The following is a 19,579-nucleotide window of genomic DNA, read 5'->3' as shown; positions in this document are numbered from 1 at the left end:
TTAGGTGTTGTTGAGTTATTTGGGAGATTGTGTATATGAGTATTGAGACCGGGATTAGGATGAATATTGCCGGCTAATAGAGGGTGTTTTTGAGGAAATTGGATACACTTTAGAATTTTGTAGTTAGTGAAAATGGACCGTTTGACGTGGAGGTAGGTTAAGTGGGTAGATTTATGATACTTAGGAAGTAGGTATGTAGAGGTACAGGTTATATTACTATGTTGTAGAGTATGTCTTAGGGAATTAGGGAGAGTTTGTTGGTTGGGATAGTGTTCAAGGTCTCAAGGTTCAACATCTCTCAGGCTGCGCCCTACATGGGCTCCAACATGAATGAGCAACACCATTGGGTACTCTCTTCAATCATAGTCTAAGCACCAACTTCGTCCCAGCTGAATGGTTATTCCCTTGCACAAAAGTGGTGCTTCCACACGAACTATAGACCCTATTAGCCTGACTAGCCCCTATCTGCAAGACCATGGAACAAATCACTATGGACCTTATAAACAAAGATATATGTAATCGCCAAACACTTGACCCTATTCAGTTTGGATTTGTGAAAGGGAGGTTATATGCCTGTTAAACCTGGTGGACTTCGAGGCAGTCACCAAGGCCCTGGATGAAGGGAAATCTGTGCATACAGCCTACCTGGACTTAGCCAAGGCATTTGGCACTATCCTCCACTCAGGCAACACTGACAAACTCACCACACTAGGCATCAACCCTTATGTCATTAGAAGGGTCACTAACTGACTCACTGACAGAACTCATTGTCAAAATAGGGGAATCCACCTCCAACAGCAGACCTGTAACTAATAGTGTTCCACAGGATCAGTCCTGGGACCTCTACTGTTTGGAATCTATCTCTCTGAAGTACAAGCAAAAACTAAGGTCCGTGGCTGACCAAGTTTGCTGATGACTGCAAACTGGAAGCAGCCATAGTATCTCCAAATGATGTCAACATCCTACAAAAGGGTCTTAAACATATAACTGATGCCAAAGTTCTGGCCTTAAATTCAATGCAAAAAAATGTATTATCATCCCTTTTGGTAAGAGTGATGTTCCAGCTAACTACCACATCAATAGCAACACCTTACGTATGAAGTCAGTGGTGACAGACCTGGGCACACAGGTTGTCAGCAAACTTACCTTTGACCATGTCTCCACAGTGGTGAGAAGGGAATTCAAAATTGCTCATCTCATCAGTGAGGGTATTGCCTCCAAAAAAAAAGAAGATATAACTTCCCTGTACTCTTCCCTTAAAGGGCAGTAATTGTGTAAAACTCCCCTTTTGGAATGTACCTTTCCAAGCACCTGTAGCAACTGGAAAAAACACAAAATTTCCTCAAGGAAAATTCAAGGTCTTTTGCATCTGTCCTATGGGGATTGTCTGAAATCACTGTCACTTTATTCTGTTTCATACAGACTACTCAAAGGAGATCTCTGCCTTGCATACAAGGCAATCTCTGACCCTGCTTTATTGGAAATGCTGCATATCTGGAAGACAAATGGTACACGGGTTACTCACTTTAAAGACCTTAACCTGGTATGTGACATTAATAAAACCTGCTGAAGGGACAGATTCGTCTCCCAGACCTTACCACACCTTTGGAAAAGACTCTCACTTCATGTCAAAGTACCTCTTTTGGCAGTCTTCACGCGGAATCTGGACAGTTGGATGGGTGACCATGAATTCACCCCGAGGGTTCCACCTGTGCCCCTCTTGGAGAGGGGCAATAGGTGCTGATCGTGGCAGTAAGGGTAAGAACTTTGCTAGGCTGTAACAGCCCTAGGGCCATTAGCCTAGTAACTTCCTATGATCAGTCTGGTGTGATAACTATTTAGTCCAGTAACTTCCTATGATTAGTTTGGTGTGATAACGGTTTACTATCATATGTTCGAATCAAACTCAGTCGACTGCACTTTTGTTGAACACAGAAATTCGAAAATGGTAATGTCGAAAACCAAAAACCAACCTACGAATGGGTTTTAACATGGGTCGAGATAGGGGAGAGGTTTGTAGTTCGGCAATAACAGTGAACACCTATCTCGACCCATGTTAAAACTGTTCCTAGGTTGGCTTTTGGTGCTCGACATTACCGTTTTCGAATTTCTGTGTTCGACAAAAGTGCAGTCGACGGAGTTCGATTCGAACATATGATAGTAAACAGTGATAACTATTTTGCCCAGTAACTTCCTATGATCCTATGATTACTTTGGTGTGATAACTATTTAACCCAGTAACTTCCTATGATTACTTAGGTGTGATAACTACTTAACCCAGTAACTTCCTATGATCCTATAATTAGTTAGGTGCGATAACTATTTAGCCCAGTAACTTCCTATGATTAGTTTGGTGTGATAACTATTTAGCACAGTAACTTCCTATGATCCAATGATTGGTTTGGTGTGATAACAATTTAGCCCAGTAAAGTACAGTTTTGTACCTACCATAAATGTAGATGTTCGAAGATCCACATTGCTGCAGTCCTTACTTATGGGTAGTCCGCTGTCCTCGGTCGGCCCGAATACCAAAGTATTAGGCTGACGTCGGTCATGGGCGCCTAGATCTGACATCAGAGCGTCAGGGTATAAAGGCGCATGACCGACGTCATATCCTCAGTCTTTTCTTGCCCCAGATGTCAGAAGGCTAAACCAGAAAGGCCACAGCCAAAAACAGAATACCTCCCAAAAACATGCCCAACAACAACCATCACCTAAAGCATAGCACCAAGTCAAACTACAGAGGGAAAGGAGGGAGGGTAAATTGGACTGCAGCAATGTGGATCTTCGAACATCTACATTTATGGTAGGTACAAAACTGTACTATGTTCTTCATCTCACATTGCTGCAGTCCTTACTTATGGGTAGAATCCCAAAGCAACGGGAAAGGGAGGATGGTAAAAATCATAAAGCATTAGGGGCGCTAAAATGCCCTGTAAAATTGCAGTGGCAAATCCAGCCCTAGACTTAGAATAAAGAGGAAGGTGGTAATGTTTAGAAAAGGTATGCACTGAACTCCAAGTAGCTGCCTCCCAAATGTCTTTTGTAGATACCCCCCTTATAAAGGCCGTAGAAGTAGCAGTAGCCCTAGTGGAATGAGGCCTGATTCCAGCAGGAATCTCCTTACCATGATGGGAATAACAGAAAGAAATACAAAACCCAATCCATTTAGAAATAGTTTGTTTTGAAACAGGTTTACCCTGTGAGCCCAAAGCAAAAGAAACAAACAATTGCTGAGACTGTCTGAACTCCTTGGTTCTGCTCAAATAATAACGCAACTGCCTGTGAATATCCAAAGTATGCAAAATTTTCTCCCCTTTATTTTGGGGGTTTGCATAAAAAGTAGGCAAATGAATAGTTTGATTTAAGGCCACACTAGAAACCACTTTGGGCATAAAGGAAGGATTAGTACGCAAAGATACCCTATCCTTATGAAAAATCAGGAAAGGCTCCACTGCCATGAGGGCCTGTAATTCAGAAACCCTTCTTGCAGAGGTAATGGCCAACAAAAAAGCAGTTTTCCATGATAAATACTTTAACTCGGCAGTAGCTGCAGGCTCAAAAGGTTGTAGAGTAAGTTTTTCCAACACAAAATTGAGATCCCAAGCAGGAGTAGGAGCTCTCATTGGGGGTCTTATATTCTTTGCCCTCTAAGAAATTGCTTAAACCAAGGATGAGAGAATAAAGGAGGGTCACAATCATAGTGAGCAGAAATGGCTGCAGCATGGACCTTTATTGAGGAGAAAGACAAACCCTTGTCCAATAACTCAGTAAGATATTGAAGAGCAACACTTAAATCAGGTTTGGAGACATCAAAGTCCTTTCCTTTGCTCCAAATAAAAATCTCCTCCATTTATCAGCGTAAACTTTCCTGGTACTAGGCCTCCTGGCCTCCAAAATAACATTCAAAACTTGTTGTGGAAGCTGAGACCCTCCAGAGTCTAAAACAGAATATGCCAGGCTGTTAGATGCAGAGACTGAATCTTGACATTGAGGAAGTGACTGTCCTCTTGTGACAAAAGGTGCGGAATCAAAGGCAGAGGCCACGGAGGTTCTCGTACTAAACTCCTCAGTAGTGGGTACCAGTGTTGTCGAGGCCAATCCGGTGCTATCAAAATCATGGTTGGCTTGTCTTGTCTGGCCTTCAAAAGTACCTTGGGAAGAAGAGGCAGAGGTGGAAAGGCATATACATGCAGATTGTTCCAACTGAAAGATAGAGCGTCCACCTTCCAAGCTGTGTGATGAAACATTTTTGGGCAAAACTTTGGCAACTGGTAATTTAGTGGAGAAGCGAACAGATCTATGTCTGGAGTTCCCCATAACACTGTCAACTGTTGAAATACATGAGGATCCAATTTCCACTCGTGAGGATCCACTATTTGTCTGCACAATACATCTGCTAAGGAGTTCTGTGCTCCTGGTAGAAACCTTGCCTGAAGATTGAGGTGTAGATTGAGAGCAGTTTCCCACAGAATCATCGCTTGCCTGCAAAGAGGGTAAGAATGGGTTCCTCCCTGCTTGTTGATGCACCACATGACAGTAGTGTTGTCTGTTTGAATCAACACCTGCCCTGGGAAGTAAATCTTTGAAAGCCATCAATGCAAACTGGACTGCTAACATTTCCTTCAAGTTGATATGCAAATGTTGGAGTTTGACAGGCCACGTGTTTTGCACCCATTTTCCGTTGAGGTGTGCTCCCCAAGCCTTGTCCGAGGCATCTGTCGTTAGAATCTGACTCGCCTCTGGCCGGGTCACAGAGAGTCCCTTGTTTAGGTGACATTCCTGAGCCCACCACAAAAACTCCTTCTGAATGCAAGGTATTATCTGAATGACAGTGTCTAGATCTTGGCAGTGCTGTGTCCACACATTTTTGAGATACCATTGAAGCTTCCTCATATGCAATTTGGCATTGGGAAGCACCAGAATACAAGATGCCATGAACCCCAAGGCTTGAAGGACTGTCCTTGCAGTCAGCCTGGACCGTAGAGACATTTGCTGGAAATAAAGAGAAAGGCTTCTTTGTTTGTTCGGGGTCAAAAAAGCCATCCGGGAAGCTGTATTCAGTCTCACACCCAGAAAGCACATGTCCTGAGAGGGTACTAGACTGGACTTTGTTTCGTTCACAGAATACCCTAGGCATCTTAACACTGCCATCACATACTGTAGATGATGAAGAAGTTCGTCTTTTTCTTGTGCAATAATCAGACAGTCGTCCAAATAAGGATAAATCTGTATTCCTCTTAGTCTGAAAAATGCTATCACTGGAGCCAGAACCTTTGTGAACACTCTGGCAGTAGATAAGCCAAAGGGCAATGCAGAGAACTGATAATGTAAATTTCCAGCCCCAAAACGCAGGTACCTCCTGCAACTGGGCCTGATAGGAACATGAAGGTAAGCCTCTTTGAGATCCAGAGTAACCATCCAGTGATCTTTTCCCAACAGAGGTAAAAGCTGTTGCAAAGTCAGCATCTTGAACTTTGGAATGTCCAGGTAAGTGTTGAGGATAGATAAATCCAAAATTGGTCTCCACGTGTTTCCTTTCTTTGGAACTAGAAACAGGCGAGAATAAAATCCTAGGCCCACTTCTGACAGAGGAACTGGCTGTATAGCTCCTATTTGAAGAAGTAAAGAAATTTGTCTGTGAGCCTCTATCCTTTGCCGAGGAGGGACGTCTGGCATGCCTTTGAAAGGAGGCATGGTATGGAAATAGAACTTGTAACCTCGGTTTATAATGTCCAATACCCATTTGTCCTGGGTGACTAAATGCCAATTTTGCTTGAAAAGAGCCAACTTTCCTCCCAAAGGAGCTGCCAGGCAAGAGGAATCTGGCAGCTGAAAATGCAGGTCATTGGGCCTGTTTACGAAAGGACTGGCCCCTGCCCTCACCAGCAGATTGAGCAGGCGAACTCCATTGCCTCGGCCTGAAGGTACTCTGAGCTCTGCCCCTACCACGCCTAGATCTACCCCTAGACTGAGAATCAGAAGAAGGTACGTCCACCCCTTAGTAGGCCAATTTCTACTAAACTTTGGAGGTTGTACCTGCAAAAAAATCTTTAACAGTCTGCATAGACTTAGCCTTGTCTTCCATTTTCTTTAAGACTGACTCCACAGGAGGACCAAACAAAACTTCAGACTGCAAAGGGGCATCCAGAATTCTAGACTTAACATGCTCAGACAAATTCTGATCCTTAAGCCAGGTGTGCCTACGAATAACTGAACCAGTGGCAGCCACCCTAGAAGAAGCCTGTAAAGCATCAAAACCACATTGCAAAGAGTGCTTACCCACCTGTTCAGAAACATGCACTAAATCCTGCAATTCTTTACACTCTATGCCCTCTGCCAAAGCATCCACTTTAGATCTTAGCTGAGAAAGGAGGAAATTCTGATACTTCAACATATGAAACTGGCAGTTCAAAGCTCTCATTGCTAAAGTAGAAGAGGTATACACCTTCTTACCCCATCTATCCAAAGCTCTAGCTTCCTTATCCAGAGGAACCGGATTCTTAACAACAGAGGCTCTAACACCCTTAGGCCCCTGACTAATAGTTTCTGGGTCCGCCCTAGGACTCTTATACAGATATTTATGAGCCTCAGGCACCCTGTAATACCTGTCCGGTTTAACTGGGGCAGGAGGCACAGAATCTGGATTAAGGGAAGCTTCCGAGAAAACATCTGAAACAACATCGAAAACCGGAGGTATAGCTAAGGGTCTATGCTGTGGTAAAAACAAGAACTCCCTAAGCCTCTTCCGGGAATCAGAGTAATCCTGTCCCTCCCACTTAGAATGCTCCCTCATGGAATGCAGAGTTTCTGAAAATGAAAAATCCTCTGGAGGAGAAGCAGAAGGAGTGGAATCCTCTGCATCAGAATCAGAATAAGGAGGGAAATCTTGAATGTCCTCAGTAGAAGACTCTGAATCATCTGAGGCCTGCTCCAAACTTTCCAACTCTGGCTCCATCCTGGGCCTCTTATCAGGAGGGGGCATAGAACCTCTAATTAAAGTAATCAAATCCTCTGCCATTTTAAGCATGTGCTTTTTAGGCACAGACCCTGAAGAACCAGAACTGACACCAGAGGAAGGCAAAACAGACCTGCCCTTAGAAGAAGCCTTAGAAACAGTAGCAGAAGGCCTAACCACCTTAGGCATAGAAGGGAGAATAGTAACCTGAGAGGCCCCTTCAGCCTGGCCTGCCTCCTGAGAGGCCACATCTTGTAAAATTAAAGTTTCCCCCTGGGACTCAACAGAAACTTCAGCCGGATCCACCTGTTCAGCTGTAGCTTCTAAAGGTCCGGAGTCCGAAACGGACGAATCATCCTGCCTAGGCTTTAAAGATTTGTCTTTGCGCTTCTTAGTAGAAGCCGACGTCGGAACATCTGACGGCATATTATAATTACACCTCTTGCCAAAGACTAACCTAGCGCAATCTAACCTCCGTTTTATAGTGCGCTTATTAAACCTAGCACAAAACAGACACCCACTACGTGCTCGGTCCCAAACAAGGAATACAAAGCGGTGGTAATCCCTATGCGGTATCTGTTTCCCACAAGAAATACAATTATTCACTTTTCTGACATCCGGTAAGTAACTGAGGCAAGAAAAACAAAAATATTCTAACGGGTACTTAGCCCAACTTGGTATCGGTCTGAAACTCCGAAAACGAAAAATTTCAGAACGCCGAACGGCACTTGCAACTCTGCTTCTTCATCGGACCATGCGGCAAAAAAGACTGAGGATATGACGTCGGTCATGCGCCTTTATACCCTGACGCTCTGATGTCAGATCTAGGCGCCCATGACCGACGTCAGCCTAATACTTTGGTATTCGGGCCGACCGAGGACAGCGGACTATCCATAAGTAAGGACTGCAGCAATGTGAGATGAAGAACATCTTCCTATGATTGGTTTGGTGTGATAACTATTTAGCCCACGAACTTCCTATGATTAGTTTGGGTGGCCTAATGGTTAAGGTGTTTGCCTTACAAACACAAGGAGCAGAGTCTGACTCTCACAAGGGATAATTGGCTAGGCTTGCAAGGGCAGTTAGCCTAGTACTAACCTATGAACTATTTAGCCCAGTAACTTCCTATGATTGGTTTGGTGTGATAACAGTTTAGCCAAGTAACTTCCTATGATCCTATGATTGGTTTGGTGTGATAACTATTTAGCCGAGTACCTTCCTATGATCGGTTTGGTGTGATAACTATTTAGCCCAGTAACTTCCTATGATTAGTTTGGTGATTACTATTTAGCCCAGTAACTTCCTATAATCCTATGACTAGTGTGGTGTGATAATTATTTAGCCCAGTAACTTCCTATGATCAGTTTGGTGTGATAATTATTTAGCCTAGTAACTTCCTATGATTAGTTTGGTGGGATAACTATTTAGCCCAGTAACTACCTAGGATTAGTTTGGTGTGATAACTATTTAGCCCAGTAACTTCTTATGATCCTATGATTGGTTTAATGTGATAATTATTTAGCCCAGTAACTTCCTATGATTGTATGATTAGTTTGGTGTGATAACTATTTAGCCCAGTAACTTCCTATGATTGGTTTGGTGTGATAACTATTTAGCCCAGTAACTTCTTATGATCCTATGATTAGTTTGGTGTGACAACTATTTAGCCCAATAACTTCCTCTGATTAGATTGGTGAGATAACTATTTAGCTCAGTAACTTCCTCTGTATCCTATGATTGGTTTGGTGTGAAAACTATTTAGCCCAGTAACTTCCTATGATCAGTTTGTTGTGATAACTATTTAGCCCAGTAACGTCCTATGATTAGTTTGGTGCTATAACTATTTAGCCCAGTAACTTCCTATGATTAGTTTGGTGTGATGACTATTTAGCCCAGTAACTTCTTATGATTCTATGATTGGTTTAATGTGATAATTATTTAGCCCAGTAACTTCCTATGATTGTATGATTAGTTTGGTGTGATAACTATTTAGCCCAGTAACTTCCTATGATCAGTTTGGTGTGATAACTATTTAGCGCAGTAACTTCCTATGATCCTATGATTAGTTTGGTGTGATAACTATTTAGCCCAGTAACTTCTTAGGATCCTATGACTCGTTTGATGTGATAATTATTTAGCCCAGTAATTTCCTATGATCCTATGATTAGTTTGGTGTGATAACCATTTAGCCCAGTAACTTCCTATGATCAGTTTGGTGTGATAACTATTTAGCCCAGTAATTTCCAATGATCCTGTGAATTGTTTGGTGTGATAACTATTTAGCCCAGTAACTTCCTATGATCCTATGATTAGTTTGGTGTGATAATTATTTAGCCCAGTAACTTCCTATGATCAGTTTGGTGTGATAACTATTTAGCCCAGTAACTTCCTATGATCAGTTTGGTGTGATAACTATTTAGCCCAGTAACTTCCAAAGATCCTGTGATTAGTTTGGTGTGACAACTATTTAGCCCAGTAACTTCCTATGATTAGTCTGGTGTGATAATTATTTAGCCCAGTAACTTCCTATGATCAGTTTGATGTGATAACTGTTCAGCCCAGTAACTTCTTATGATCCTATGATTAGATTGGTGTGACAACTATTTAGCCCAGTCAGGTTGGTGCGACAACTATTTAGCCCAGTAACGTCCTATGATTAGTGTGATGTGATAACTATTTAGCCCAGTAACCTCTTTGATCCTATGATTGGTTTGGTATGATATCTATTTAGCCCAGTAACTTCCAATGATCAGTTTGGTGTGATAACTATTTAGCCAGGTAACTTCCTCTGATTACTTTGGTGTGATAACTATTTAGCCCAGCAACTTCCTATGATTAGTTTGGTGTGATAACTATTTAGCCCAGTAACTTCTTAAGATCCTATGATTGGTTTGATGTGATAATTATTTAGCCCAGTAACTTCCAATGATCCTGTGATTAGTTTGGTGTGATAACTATTTAGCCCAGTAACTTCCTATAATTAGCTTGGCGTGATAACTATTTAGCCCAGTAACTTCCTATGATCAGTTTGGTGTGATAACTATTTAGCCCAGTAACTTCCTATGATCAGTTTTGTGTGATGACTATTTAGCCCAGTAACTACCAATGATTCTGTGATTAGTTTGGTGTGATAACTATTTAGCCCAGTAACTTCCTATGATCCTATGATTAGTTTGGTGTGATAATTATTTAGCCCATTAACTTCCTATGATTAGTTTGGTGTGATAACTATTTAGCCTAGTAACTTCCTATGATTAGTTTGGTGTGATAACTATTCAGCCCAGTACCTTCCTATGATTAGTTTGATGTGATAACTATTTAGCCCAGTAACTTCTTATGATCCTAGGATTGATGTGATAATTATTTAGCCCAGTAACTTCCTATGCTTAGTTTGGTATGCTAACTATTTAGCCCAGTAACTCCCTATGATTCGTTTGGTGTGATAACTATTTAGCCCAGTAACTTCCTATAATCCTATGATTAGTTTGGTGTGATAACTGTTTAGCGCAGTTAACTTCCTATGATTCTATGATTAGTTTGGTGTGACAACTATTTAGCCCAGTAACTTCCAATGATCCTGTGATTAGTTTGGTGTGATAACTATTTAGCCCAGTAACTTCCTATGATCAGTTTGGTGTGATAACTATTTAGCGCAGTAACTTCCTATGATCCTATGATTGGTTTGATGTGATAATTATTTAGCCCAGTAACTTCCCATGATCCTATGATTAGTTTGGTGTGATAACCATTTAGCCCAGTAACTTCCTATGATCAGTTTGGTGTGATAACTATTTAGCCCAGTAACTTCCAAAGATCATGTGATTAGTTTGGTGTGACAACTATTTAGCCCAGTAACTTCCTATGATTAGTATGGTGTGATAATTATTTAGCCCAGTAACTTCCTATGATCAGTTTGATGTGATAACTGTTCAGCCCAGTAACTTCTTATGATCCTATGATTAGATTGGTGTAACAACTATTTAGCCCAGTCAGGTTGGTGCGACAACTATTTAGCCCAGTAACGTCCTATGATTAGTTTGGTGTGATAACTATTTAGCCCAGTAACCTCTTTGATCCTATGATTGGTTTGGTATGATAACTATTTAGCCCAGTAACTTCCAATGATCAGTTTGGTGCGATAACTATTTAGCCAGGTAACTTCCTATGATTACTTTGGTGTGATAACTATTTAGCCCAGCAACTTCCTATGATTAGTTTGGTGTGATAACTATTTAGCCCAGTAACTTCTTAAGTTCCTATGATTGCTTTGATGTGATAATTATTTAGCCCAGTAACTTCCAATGATCCTGTGATTAGTTTGGTGTGATAACTATTTAGCCCAGTAACTTCCTATGATTAGTTTGGTGAGATAATTATTTAGCCCAGTAACTTCCTATGATCAGTTTGGTGTGATAACTATTTAGCCTAGTAACTTCCTATGATTAGTTTGGCATGATAACTATTTAGCCCAGTAACTTCCTATGATCAGTTTGGTGTGATAACTATTTAGCCCAGTAACTTCCTATGATCAGTTTTGTGTGATAACTATTTAGCTCAGTAACTACCAATGATCCTGTGATTAGTTTGGTGTGATAACTATTTAGCCCAGTAACTTCCTATGATCCTATGATTAGTTTGGTGTGATAACTATTTAGCTCAGTAACTTCCTATGATTAGTTTGATGTGATAACTATTTAGCCCAGTAACTTCTTATGATCCTATGATTGATGTGATAATTATTTAGCCCAGTAACTTCCTATGATTAGTTTGGTGTGATAACTATTTAGCCAAGTAACTTCTTAAGATCCTATGATTGGTTTGATGTGATAATTATTTAGCCCAGTAACTTTCTATGATTAGTTTGGTGTGATAACTATTCAGCCCAGTACCTTCCTATGATTAGTTTGATGTGATAACTATTTAGCCCAGTAACTTCTTATGATCCTATGATTGGTTTGATGTGATAATTATTTAGCCCAGTAACTTCCTATGCTTAGTTTGGTATGCTAACTATTTAGCCCAGTAATTTCCTATGATTCGTTTAGTGTGATAACTATTTAGCCCAGTAACTTCCTATAATCCTATGATTAGTTTGGTGTGATAACTGTTTAGCGCAGTTAACTTCCTATGATTCTATGATTAGTTTGGTGTGACAACCATTTAGCCCAGTAACTTCCAATGATCCTGTGATTAGTTTGGTGTGATAACTATTTAGCCCAGTAACTTCCTATGATCAGTTTGGTGTGATAACTATTTAGCGCAGTAACTTCCTATGATCCTATGATTGGTTTGATGTGATAATTATTTAGCCCAGTAACTTCCTATGATCCTATGATTAGTTTGGTGTGATAACCATTTAGCCCAGTAACTTCCTATGATCAGTTTGGTGTGATAACTATTTAGCCCAGTAATTTCCAATGATCCTGTGAATAGTTTGGTGTGATAACTATTTAGCCCAGTAACTTCCTATGATCCTATGATTAGTTTGGTGTGATAATTATTTAGCCCAGTAACTTCCTATGATCAGTTTGGTGTGATAACTATTTAGCCCAATAACTTCCTATGATTGGTTTGATGTGATAACTATATAGCCCAGTAACTTCTTATGATCCTATGATTGGTTTGATGTGATAATTATTTAGCCCAGTAACTTCCTATGATTAGTTTGGTGTGATAACTATATAGGCCAGTAACTTCCTATAATTAGTTTGGTGTGATAACTATTTAGCCCAGTAACTTCCTATGATTAGTTTGGTGTGATAGCTATTTAGCCCAGTAACTTCCTATAATCCTATGATTAGTTTGGTGTGATAACTATTTAGCCCAGTAACTTCCTATGATTAGTTTGGTGTGACAACTATTTAGCCCAGTAACTTCCAATGATCCTGTGATTAGTTTGGTGTGATAACTATTTAGCCCAGTAACTTCCAATGATCAGTTTGGTGTGATAACTATTTAGCGCAGTAACTTCCTATGATCCTATGATTGGTTTGATGTGATAATTATTTAGCCCAGTAACTTCCTATGATCCTATGATTAGTTTGGTGTGATAACCATTTAGCCCAGTAACTTCCTATGATCAGTTTGGTGTGATAACTATTTAGCCCAGTAATTTCCAATGATCCTGTGAATAGTTTGGTGTGATAACTATTTAGCCCAGTAACTTCCTATGATCCTATGATTAGTTTGGTGTGATAATTATTTAGCCCAGTAACTTCCTATGATCAGTTTGGTGTGATAACTATTTAGCCCAATAACTTCCTATGATTGGTTTGATGTGATAACTATATAGCCCAGTAACTTCTTATGATCCTATGATTGGTTTGATGTGATAATTATTTAGCCCAGTAACTTCCTATGATTAGTTTGGTGTGATAACTATATAGGCCAGTAACTTCCTATAATTAGTTTGGTGTGATAACTATTTAGCCCAGTAACTTCCTATGATTAGTTTGGTGTGACAGCTATTTAGCCCAGTAACTTCCTATAATCCTATGATTAGTTTGGTGTGATAACTATTTAGCCCAGTAACTTCCTATGATTAGTTTGGTGTGACAACTATTTAGCCCAGTAACTTCCAATGATCCTGTGATTAGTTTGGTGTGATAACTATTTCGCCCAGTAACTTCCTATGATTAGTTTGGTGTGATAACTATTTAACGCAGTAACTTCCTATGATCAGTTTGGTGTGATAACTATTTAGCCCAGTAACTTCTTAAGATCCTCTAATTGGTTTGATGTGATAATTATTTAGCCCAGTAACTTCCTATGATCCTATGATTAGTTTGGTGTGATAACTATTTAGCCCAGTAACTTCTTAAGATCCTATGATTGGTTTGATGTGATAATTATATAGCCCAGTAACTTCCAATGATCCTGTGATTAGTTTGGTGTGATAACTATTTAGCCCAGTAACTTCCTATGATTAGCTTGGCGTGATAACTATTTAGCCCAGTAACTTCCTATGATCAGTTTGGTGTGATAACTATTTAGCCCAGTAACTTCCTATGATCAGTTTTGTGTGATAACTATTTAGCCCAGTAACTACCAATGATCCTGTGATTAGTTTGGTGTGATAACTATTTAGCCCAGTAACTTCCTATGATCCTATGATTAGTTTGGTGTGATAATTATTTAGCCCATTAACTTCCTATGATTAGTTTGGTGTGATAACTATTTAGCCTAGTAACTTCCTATGATTAGTTTGGTGTGATAACTATTCAGCCCAGTACCTTCCTATGATTAGTTTGATGTGATAACTATTTAGCCCAGTAACTTCTTATGATCCTATGATTGATGTGATAATTATTTAGCCCAGTAACTTCCTATGCTTAGTTTGGTATGCTAACTATTTAGCCCAGTAACTCCCTATGATTCGTTTGGTGTGATAACTATTTAGCCCAGTAACTTCCCATGATCCTATGATTAGTTTGGTGTGATAACCATTTAGCCCAGTAACTTCCTATGATCAGTTTGGTGTGATAACTATTTAGCCCAGTAATTTCCAATGATCCTGTGAATAGTTTGGTGTGATAACTATTTAGCCCAGTAACTTCCTATGATCAGTTTGGTGTGATAACTATTTAGCCCAGTAACTTCCTATAATCCTATGATTAGTTTGGTGCGATAACTATTAAGCGCAGTTAACTTCCTATGATTCTATGATTAGTTTCGTGTGACAACTATTTAGCCCAGTAACTTCCAATGATCCTGTGAATAGTTTGGTGTGATAACTATTTAGCCCAGTAACTTCCTATGATCAGTTTGGTGTGATAACTATTTAGCGCAGTAACTTCCTATGATCCTATGATTAGTATGGTGTGATAACCATTTAGCCCAGTAACTTCCTATGATCAGTTTGGTGTGATAACTATTCAGCCCAGTAATTTCCAATGATCCTGTGAATAGTTTGGTATGATAACTATTTAGCCCAGTAACTTCCTATGATTAGTTTGGTGTGATTATTATTTAGCCCAGTATCTTCCTATGATCAGTTTGGTGTGATAACTATTTAGCCCAGTAACTTCCTATGATCATATGATTGGTTTGATGTGATCATTATTTAGCCCAGTAACTTCCTACGATTAGTTTGGTGTGATAACTATTTAGTCCAGTAACTTCCTATGATTAGTTTGATGTGATAACTATTTAGCCCAGTAACTTCTTATGATCCTATGATTGGCTTGATGTGATAATTATTTAGCCCAGTAACTTCCTATGATTAGTTTGGTGTGATAACTATTTAGCCCAGTAACTTCCTATGACTGTATGATTAGTTTGGTGTGATAACTATTTAGCCCAGTAACTTCCTATGATTAGTTTGGTGTGATAACTATTTAGCCCAGTAACTTCCTATGACTGTATGATTAGTTTGGTGTGATAACTATTTAGCCCAGTAACTTCCTATAATTAGTTTGGTGTGATAACTATTTAGCCCAATAACTTCCTATGATTAGATTGGTGTGATAACTATTTAGCCCAGTAACTTCCTATGATTAGTTTGGTGTGATAGCTATTTAGCCCAGTAACTTCCTATAATCCTATGATTAGTTTGGTGTGATAACTATTTAGCCCAGTAACTTCCTATGATTAGTTTGGTGTGACAACTATTTAGCCCAGTAACTTCCAATGATCCTGTGATTAGTTTGGTGTGATAACTATTTAGCCCAGTAACTTCCTATGATTAGTTTGGTGTGATAACTATTTAGCGCAGTAACTTCCTATGATCAGTTTGGTGTGATAACTATTTAGCCCAGTAACTTCTTAAGATCCTCTAACTGGTTTGATGTGATAATTATTTAGCCCAGTAACTTCCTATGATCCTAGGATTAGTTTGGTGTGATAACTATTTAGCCCAGTAACTTCTTAAGATCCTATGATTGGTTTGATGTGATAATTATTTAGCCCAGTAACTTCCAATGATCCTGTGATTAGTTTGGTGTGATAACTATTTAGCCCAGTAACTTCCAATGATTAGCTTGGCGTGATAACTATTTAGCCCAGTAACTTCCTATGATCAGTTTGGTGTGATAACTATTTAGCCCAGTAACTTCCTATGATCAGTTTTGTGTGATAACTATTTAGCCCAGTAACTACCAATGATCCTGTGATTAGTTTGGTGTGATAACTATTTAGCCCAGTAACTTCCTATGATCCTATGATTAGATTGATGTGATAATTATTTAGCCCATTAACTTCCTATGATTAGTTTGGTGTGATAACTATTTAGCCTAGTAACTTCCTATGATTAGTTTGGTGTGATAACTATTCAGCCCAGTACCTTCCTATGATTAGTTTGATGTGATAACTATTTAGCCCAGTAACTTCTTATGATCCTATGATTGATGTGATAATTATTTAGCCCAGTAACTTCCTATGCTTAGTTTGGTATGCTAACTATTTAGCCCAGTAACTCCCTATGATTCGTTTGGTGTGATAACTATTTAGCCCAGTAACTTCCTATAATCCTATGATTAGTTTGGTGTGATAACTGTTTAGCGCAGTTAACTTCCTATGATTCTATGATTAGTTTGGTGTGACAACTATTTAGCCCAGTAACTTCCAATGATCCTGTGATTAGTTTGGTGTGATAACTATTTAGCCCAGTAACTTCCTATGATCAGTTTGGTGTGATAACTATTTAGCGCAGTAACTTCCTATGATCCTATGATTGGTTTGATGTGATAATTATTTAGCCCAGTAACTTGCCATGATCCTGTGATTAGTTTGGTGTGATAACCATTTAGCCCAGTAACTTCCTATGATCAGTTTGGTGTGATAACTATTTAGCCCAGTAATTTCCAATGATCCTGTGAATAGTTTGGTGTGATAACTATTTAGCCCAGTAACTTCCTATAATCCTATGATTAGTTTGGTGCGATAACTATTTAGCGCAGTTAACTTCCTATGATTCTATGATTAGTTTCGTGTGACAACTATTTAGCCCAGTAACTTCCAATGATCCTGTGAATAGTTTGGTGTGATAACTATTTAGCCCAGTAACTTCCTATGATCAGTTTGGTGTGATAACTATTTAGCGCAGTAACTTCCTATGATCCTATGATTAGTATGGTGTGATAACCATTTAGCCCAGTAACTTCCTATGATCAGTTTGGTGTGATAACTATTTAGCCCAGTAATTTCCAATGATCCTGTGAATAGTTTGGTATGATAACTATTTAGCCCAGTAACTTCCTATGATTAGTTTGGTGTGATTATTATTTAGCCCAGTATCTTCCTATGATCAGTTTGGTGTGATAACTATTTAGCCCAGTAACTTCCTATGATCATATGATTGGTTTGATGTGATCATTATTTAGCCCAGTAACTTCCTACGATTAGTTTGGTGTGATAACTATTTAGTCCAGTAACTTCCTATGATTAGTTTGATGTGATAACTATTTAGCCCAGTAACTTCTTATGATCCTATGATTGGCTTGATGTGATAATTATTTAGCCCAGTAACTTCCTATGATTAGTTTGGTGTGATAACTATTTAGCCCAGTAACTTCCTATGATTGGTTTGGTGTGATAACTATTTAGCGCAGTAACTTCCTACAATCCTAGGATTAGTTTGGTGTGATAACTATTAGCCCAATAACTTCCTATGATTAGTTTGGTGTGATAACTATTTAGCTCAGTAACTTCCTCTGTATCCTATGATTGCTTTGGTGTGAAAACTATTTAGCCCAGTAACTTCCTATAATCAGTTTGTTGTGATAACTATTTAGCCCAGTAACGTCCTATGATTAGTTTGGTGCGATAACTGTTTAGCCCAGTTAACTTCCTATGACTGTATGATTAGTTTGGTGTGATAACTATTTTGCCCAGTAACTTCTTATGATTCTATGATTGGATTAATGTGATAATTATTTAGCACAGTAACTTCCTAAGATTGTATGATTAGTTTGGTGTGATAACTATTTAGCCCAGTAACTTCCTATGATCCTATGATCAGTTTGGTGTGATAACTATTTAGCGCAGTAACTTCCTATGATCCTATGATTAGTTTGGTGTGATAACTATTTAGCCCAGTAACTTCTTAGGATCCTATGACTCGTTTGATATGATAATTATTTAGCCCAGTAATTTCCTATGATCAGTTTGGTGCGATAACCATTTAGCCCAGTAACTTCCTATGATCAGTTTGGTGTGATAACTATTTAGTCCAGTAATTTCCAATCATCCTGTGAATTGTTTGGTGTGATAACTATTTAGCCCAGTAACTTCCTATGATCCTATGATTAGTTTGGTGTGATAATTATTTAGCCCAGTAACTTCCTATGATCAGTTTGGTGTGATAACTATTTAGCCCAGTAACTTCCAAAGATCATGTGATTAGTTTGGTGTGACAACTATTTAGCCCAGTAACTTCCTATGATTAGTATGGTGTGATAATTATTTAGCCCAGTAACTTCCTATGATCAGTTTGATGTGATAACTGTTCAGCCCAGTAACTTCTTATGATCCTATGATTAGATTGGTGTAACAACTATTTAGCCCAGTCAGGTTGGTGCGACAACTATTTAGCCCAGTAACGTCCTATGATTAGTTTGGTGTGATAACTATTTAGCCCAGTAACCTCTTTGATCCTATGATTGGTTTGGTATGATAACTATTTAGCCCAGTAACTTCCAATGATCAGTTTGGTGCGATAACTATTTAGCCAGGTAACTTCCTATGATTACTTTGGTGTGATAACTATTTAGCCCAGCAACTTCCTATGATTAGTTTGGTGTGATAACTATTTAGCCCAATAACTTCTTAAGTTCCTATGATTGCTTTGATGTGATAATTATTTAGCCCAGTAACTTCCAATGATCCTGTGATTAGTTTGGTGTGATAACTATTTAGCCCAGTAACTTCCTATGATTAGTTTGGTGAGATAATTATTTAGCCCAGTAACTTCCTATGATCAGTTTGGTGTGATAACTATTTAGCCTAGTAACTTCCTATGATTAGTTTGGCATGATAACTATTTAGCCCAGTAACTTCCTATGATCAGTTTGGTGTGATAACTATTTAGCCCAGTAACTTCCTATGATCAGTTTTGTGTGATAACTATTTAGCTCAGTAACTACCAATGATCCTGTGATTAGTTTGGTGTGATAACTATTTAGCCCAGTAACTTCCTATGATTAGTTTGGTGTGATAACTATTTAGCCAAGTAACTTCTTAAGATCCTGTGATTGGTTTGATGTGATAATTATTTAGCCCAGTAACTTTCTATGATTAGTTTGGTGTGATAACTATTCAGCCCAGTACCTTCCTATGATTAGTTTGATGTGATAACTATTTAGCCCAGTAACTTCTTATGATCCTATGATTGGTTTGATGTGATAATTATTTAGCCCAGTAACTTCCTATGCTTAGTTTGGTATGCTAACTATTTAGCCCAGTAACTTCCTATGATTCGTTTAGTGTGATAACTATTTAGCCCAGTAACTTCCTATAATCCTATGATTAGTTTGGTGTGATAACTGTTTAGCGCAGTTAACTTCCTATGATTCTATGATTAGTTTGGTGTGACAACCATTTAGCCCAGTAACTTCCAATGATCCTGTGATTAGTTTGGTGTGATAACTATTTAGCCCAGTAACTTCCTATGATCAGTTTGGTGTG

The 19,579-nt window shown here is 39.0% G+C and overlaps 1 protein-coding gene across 1 annotated transcript in view; it reads right to left on the bottom strand.

Moving 5' to 3' along the window:
* ERC1 (ELKS/RAB6-interacting/CAST family member 1) overlaps nucleotides 1-19,579 on the bottom strand; it is a 3,640,161-nt gene that overhangs the window by 2,069,406 nt on the left and 1,551,176 nt on the right. The window lies entirely within an intron of this gene.

Source organism: Protopterus annectens, chromosome 11.part0 (assembly GCF_019279795.1).
Source record: "Protopterus annectens isolate FY-2018-M chromosome 11.part0, PAN1.0, whole genome shotgun sequence".
In the NCBI taxonomy this organism is placed as follows: Eukaryota; Metazoa; Chordata; order Ceratodontiformes; family Protopteridae; genus Protopterus; species Protopterus annectens.
Note: the sequence above shows the minus strand (reverse complement) of the source record. Positions and strands in the feature narration are given on the sequence as shown.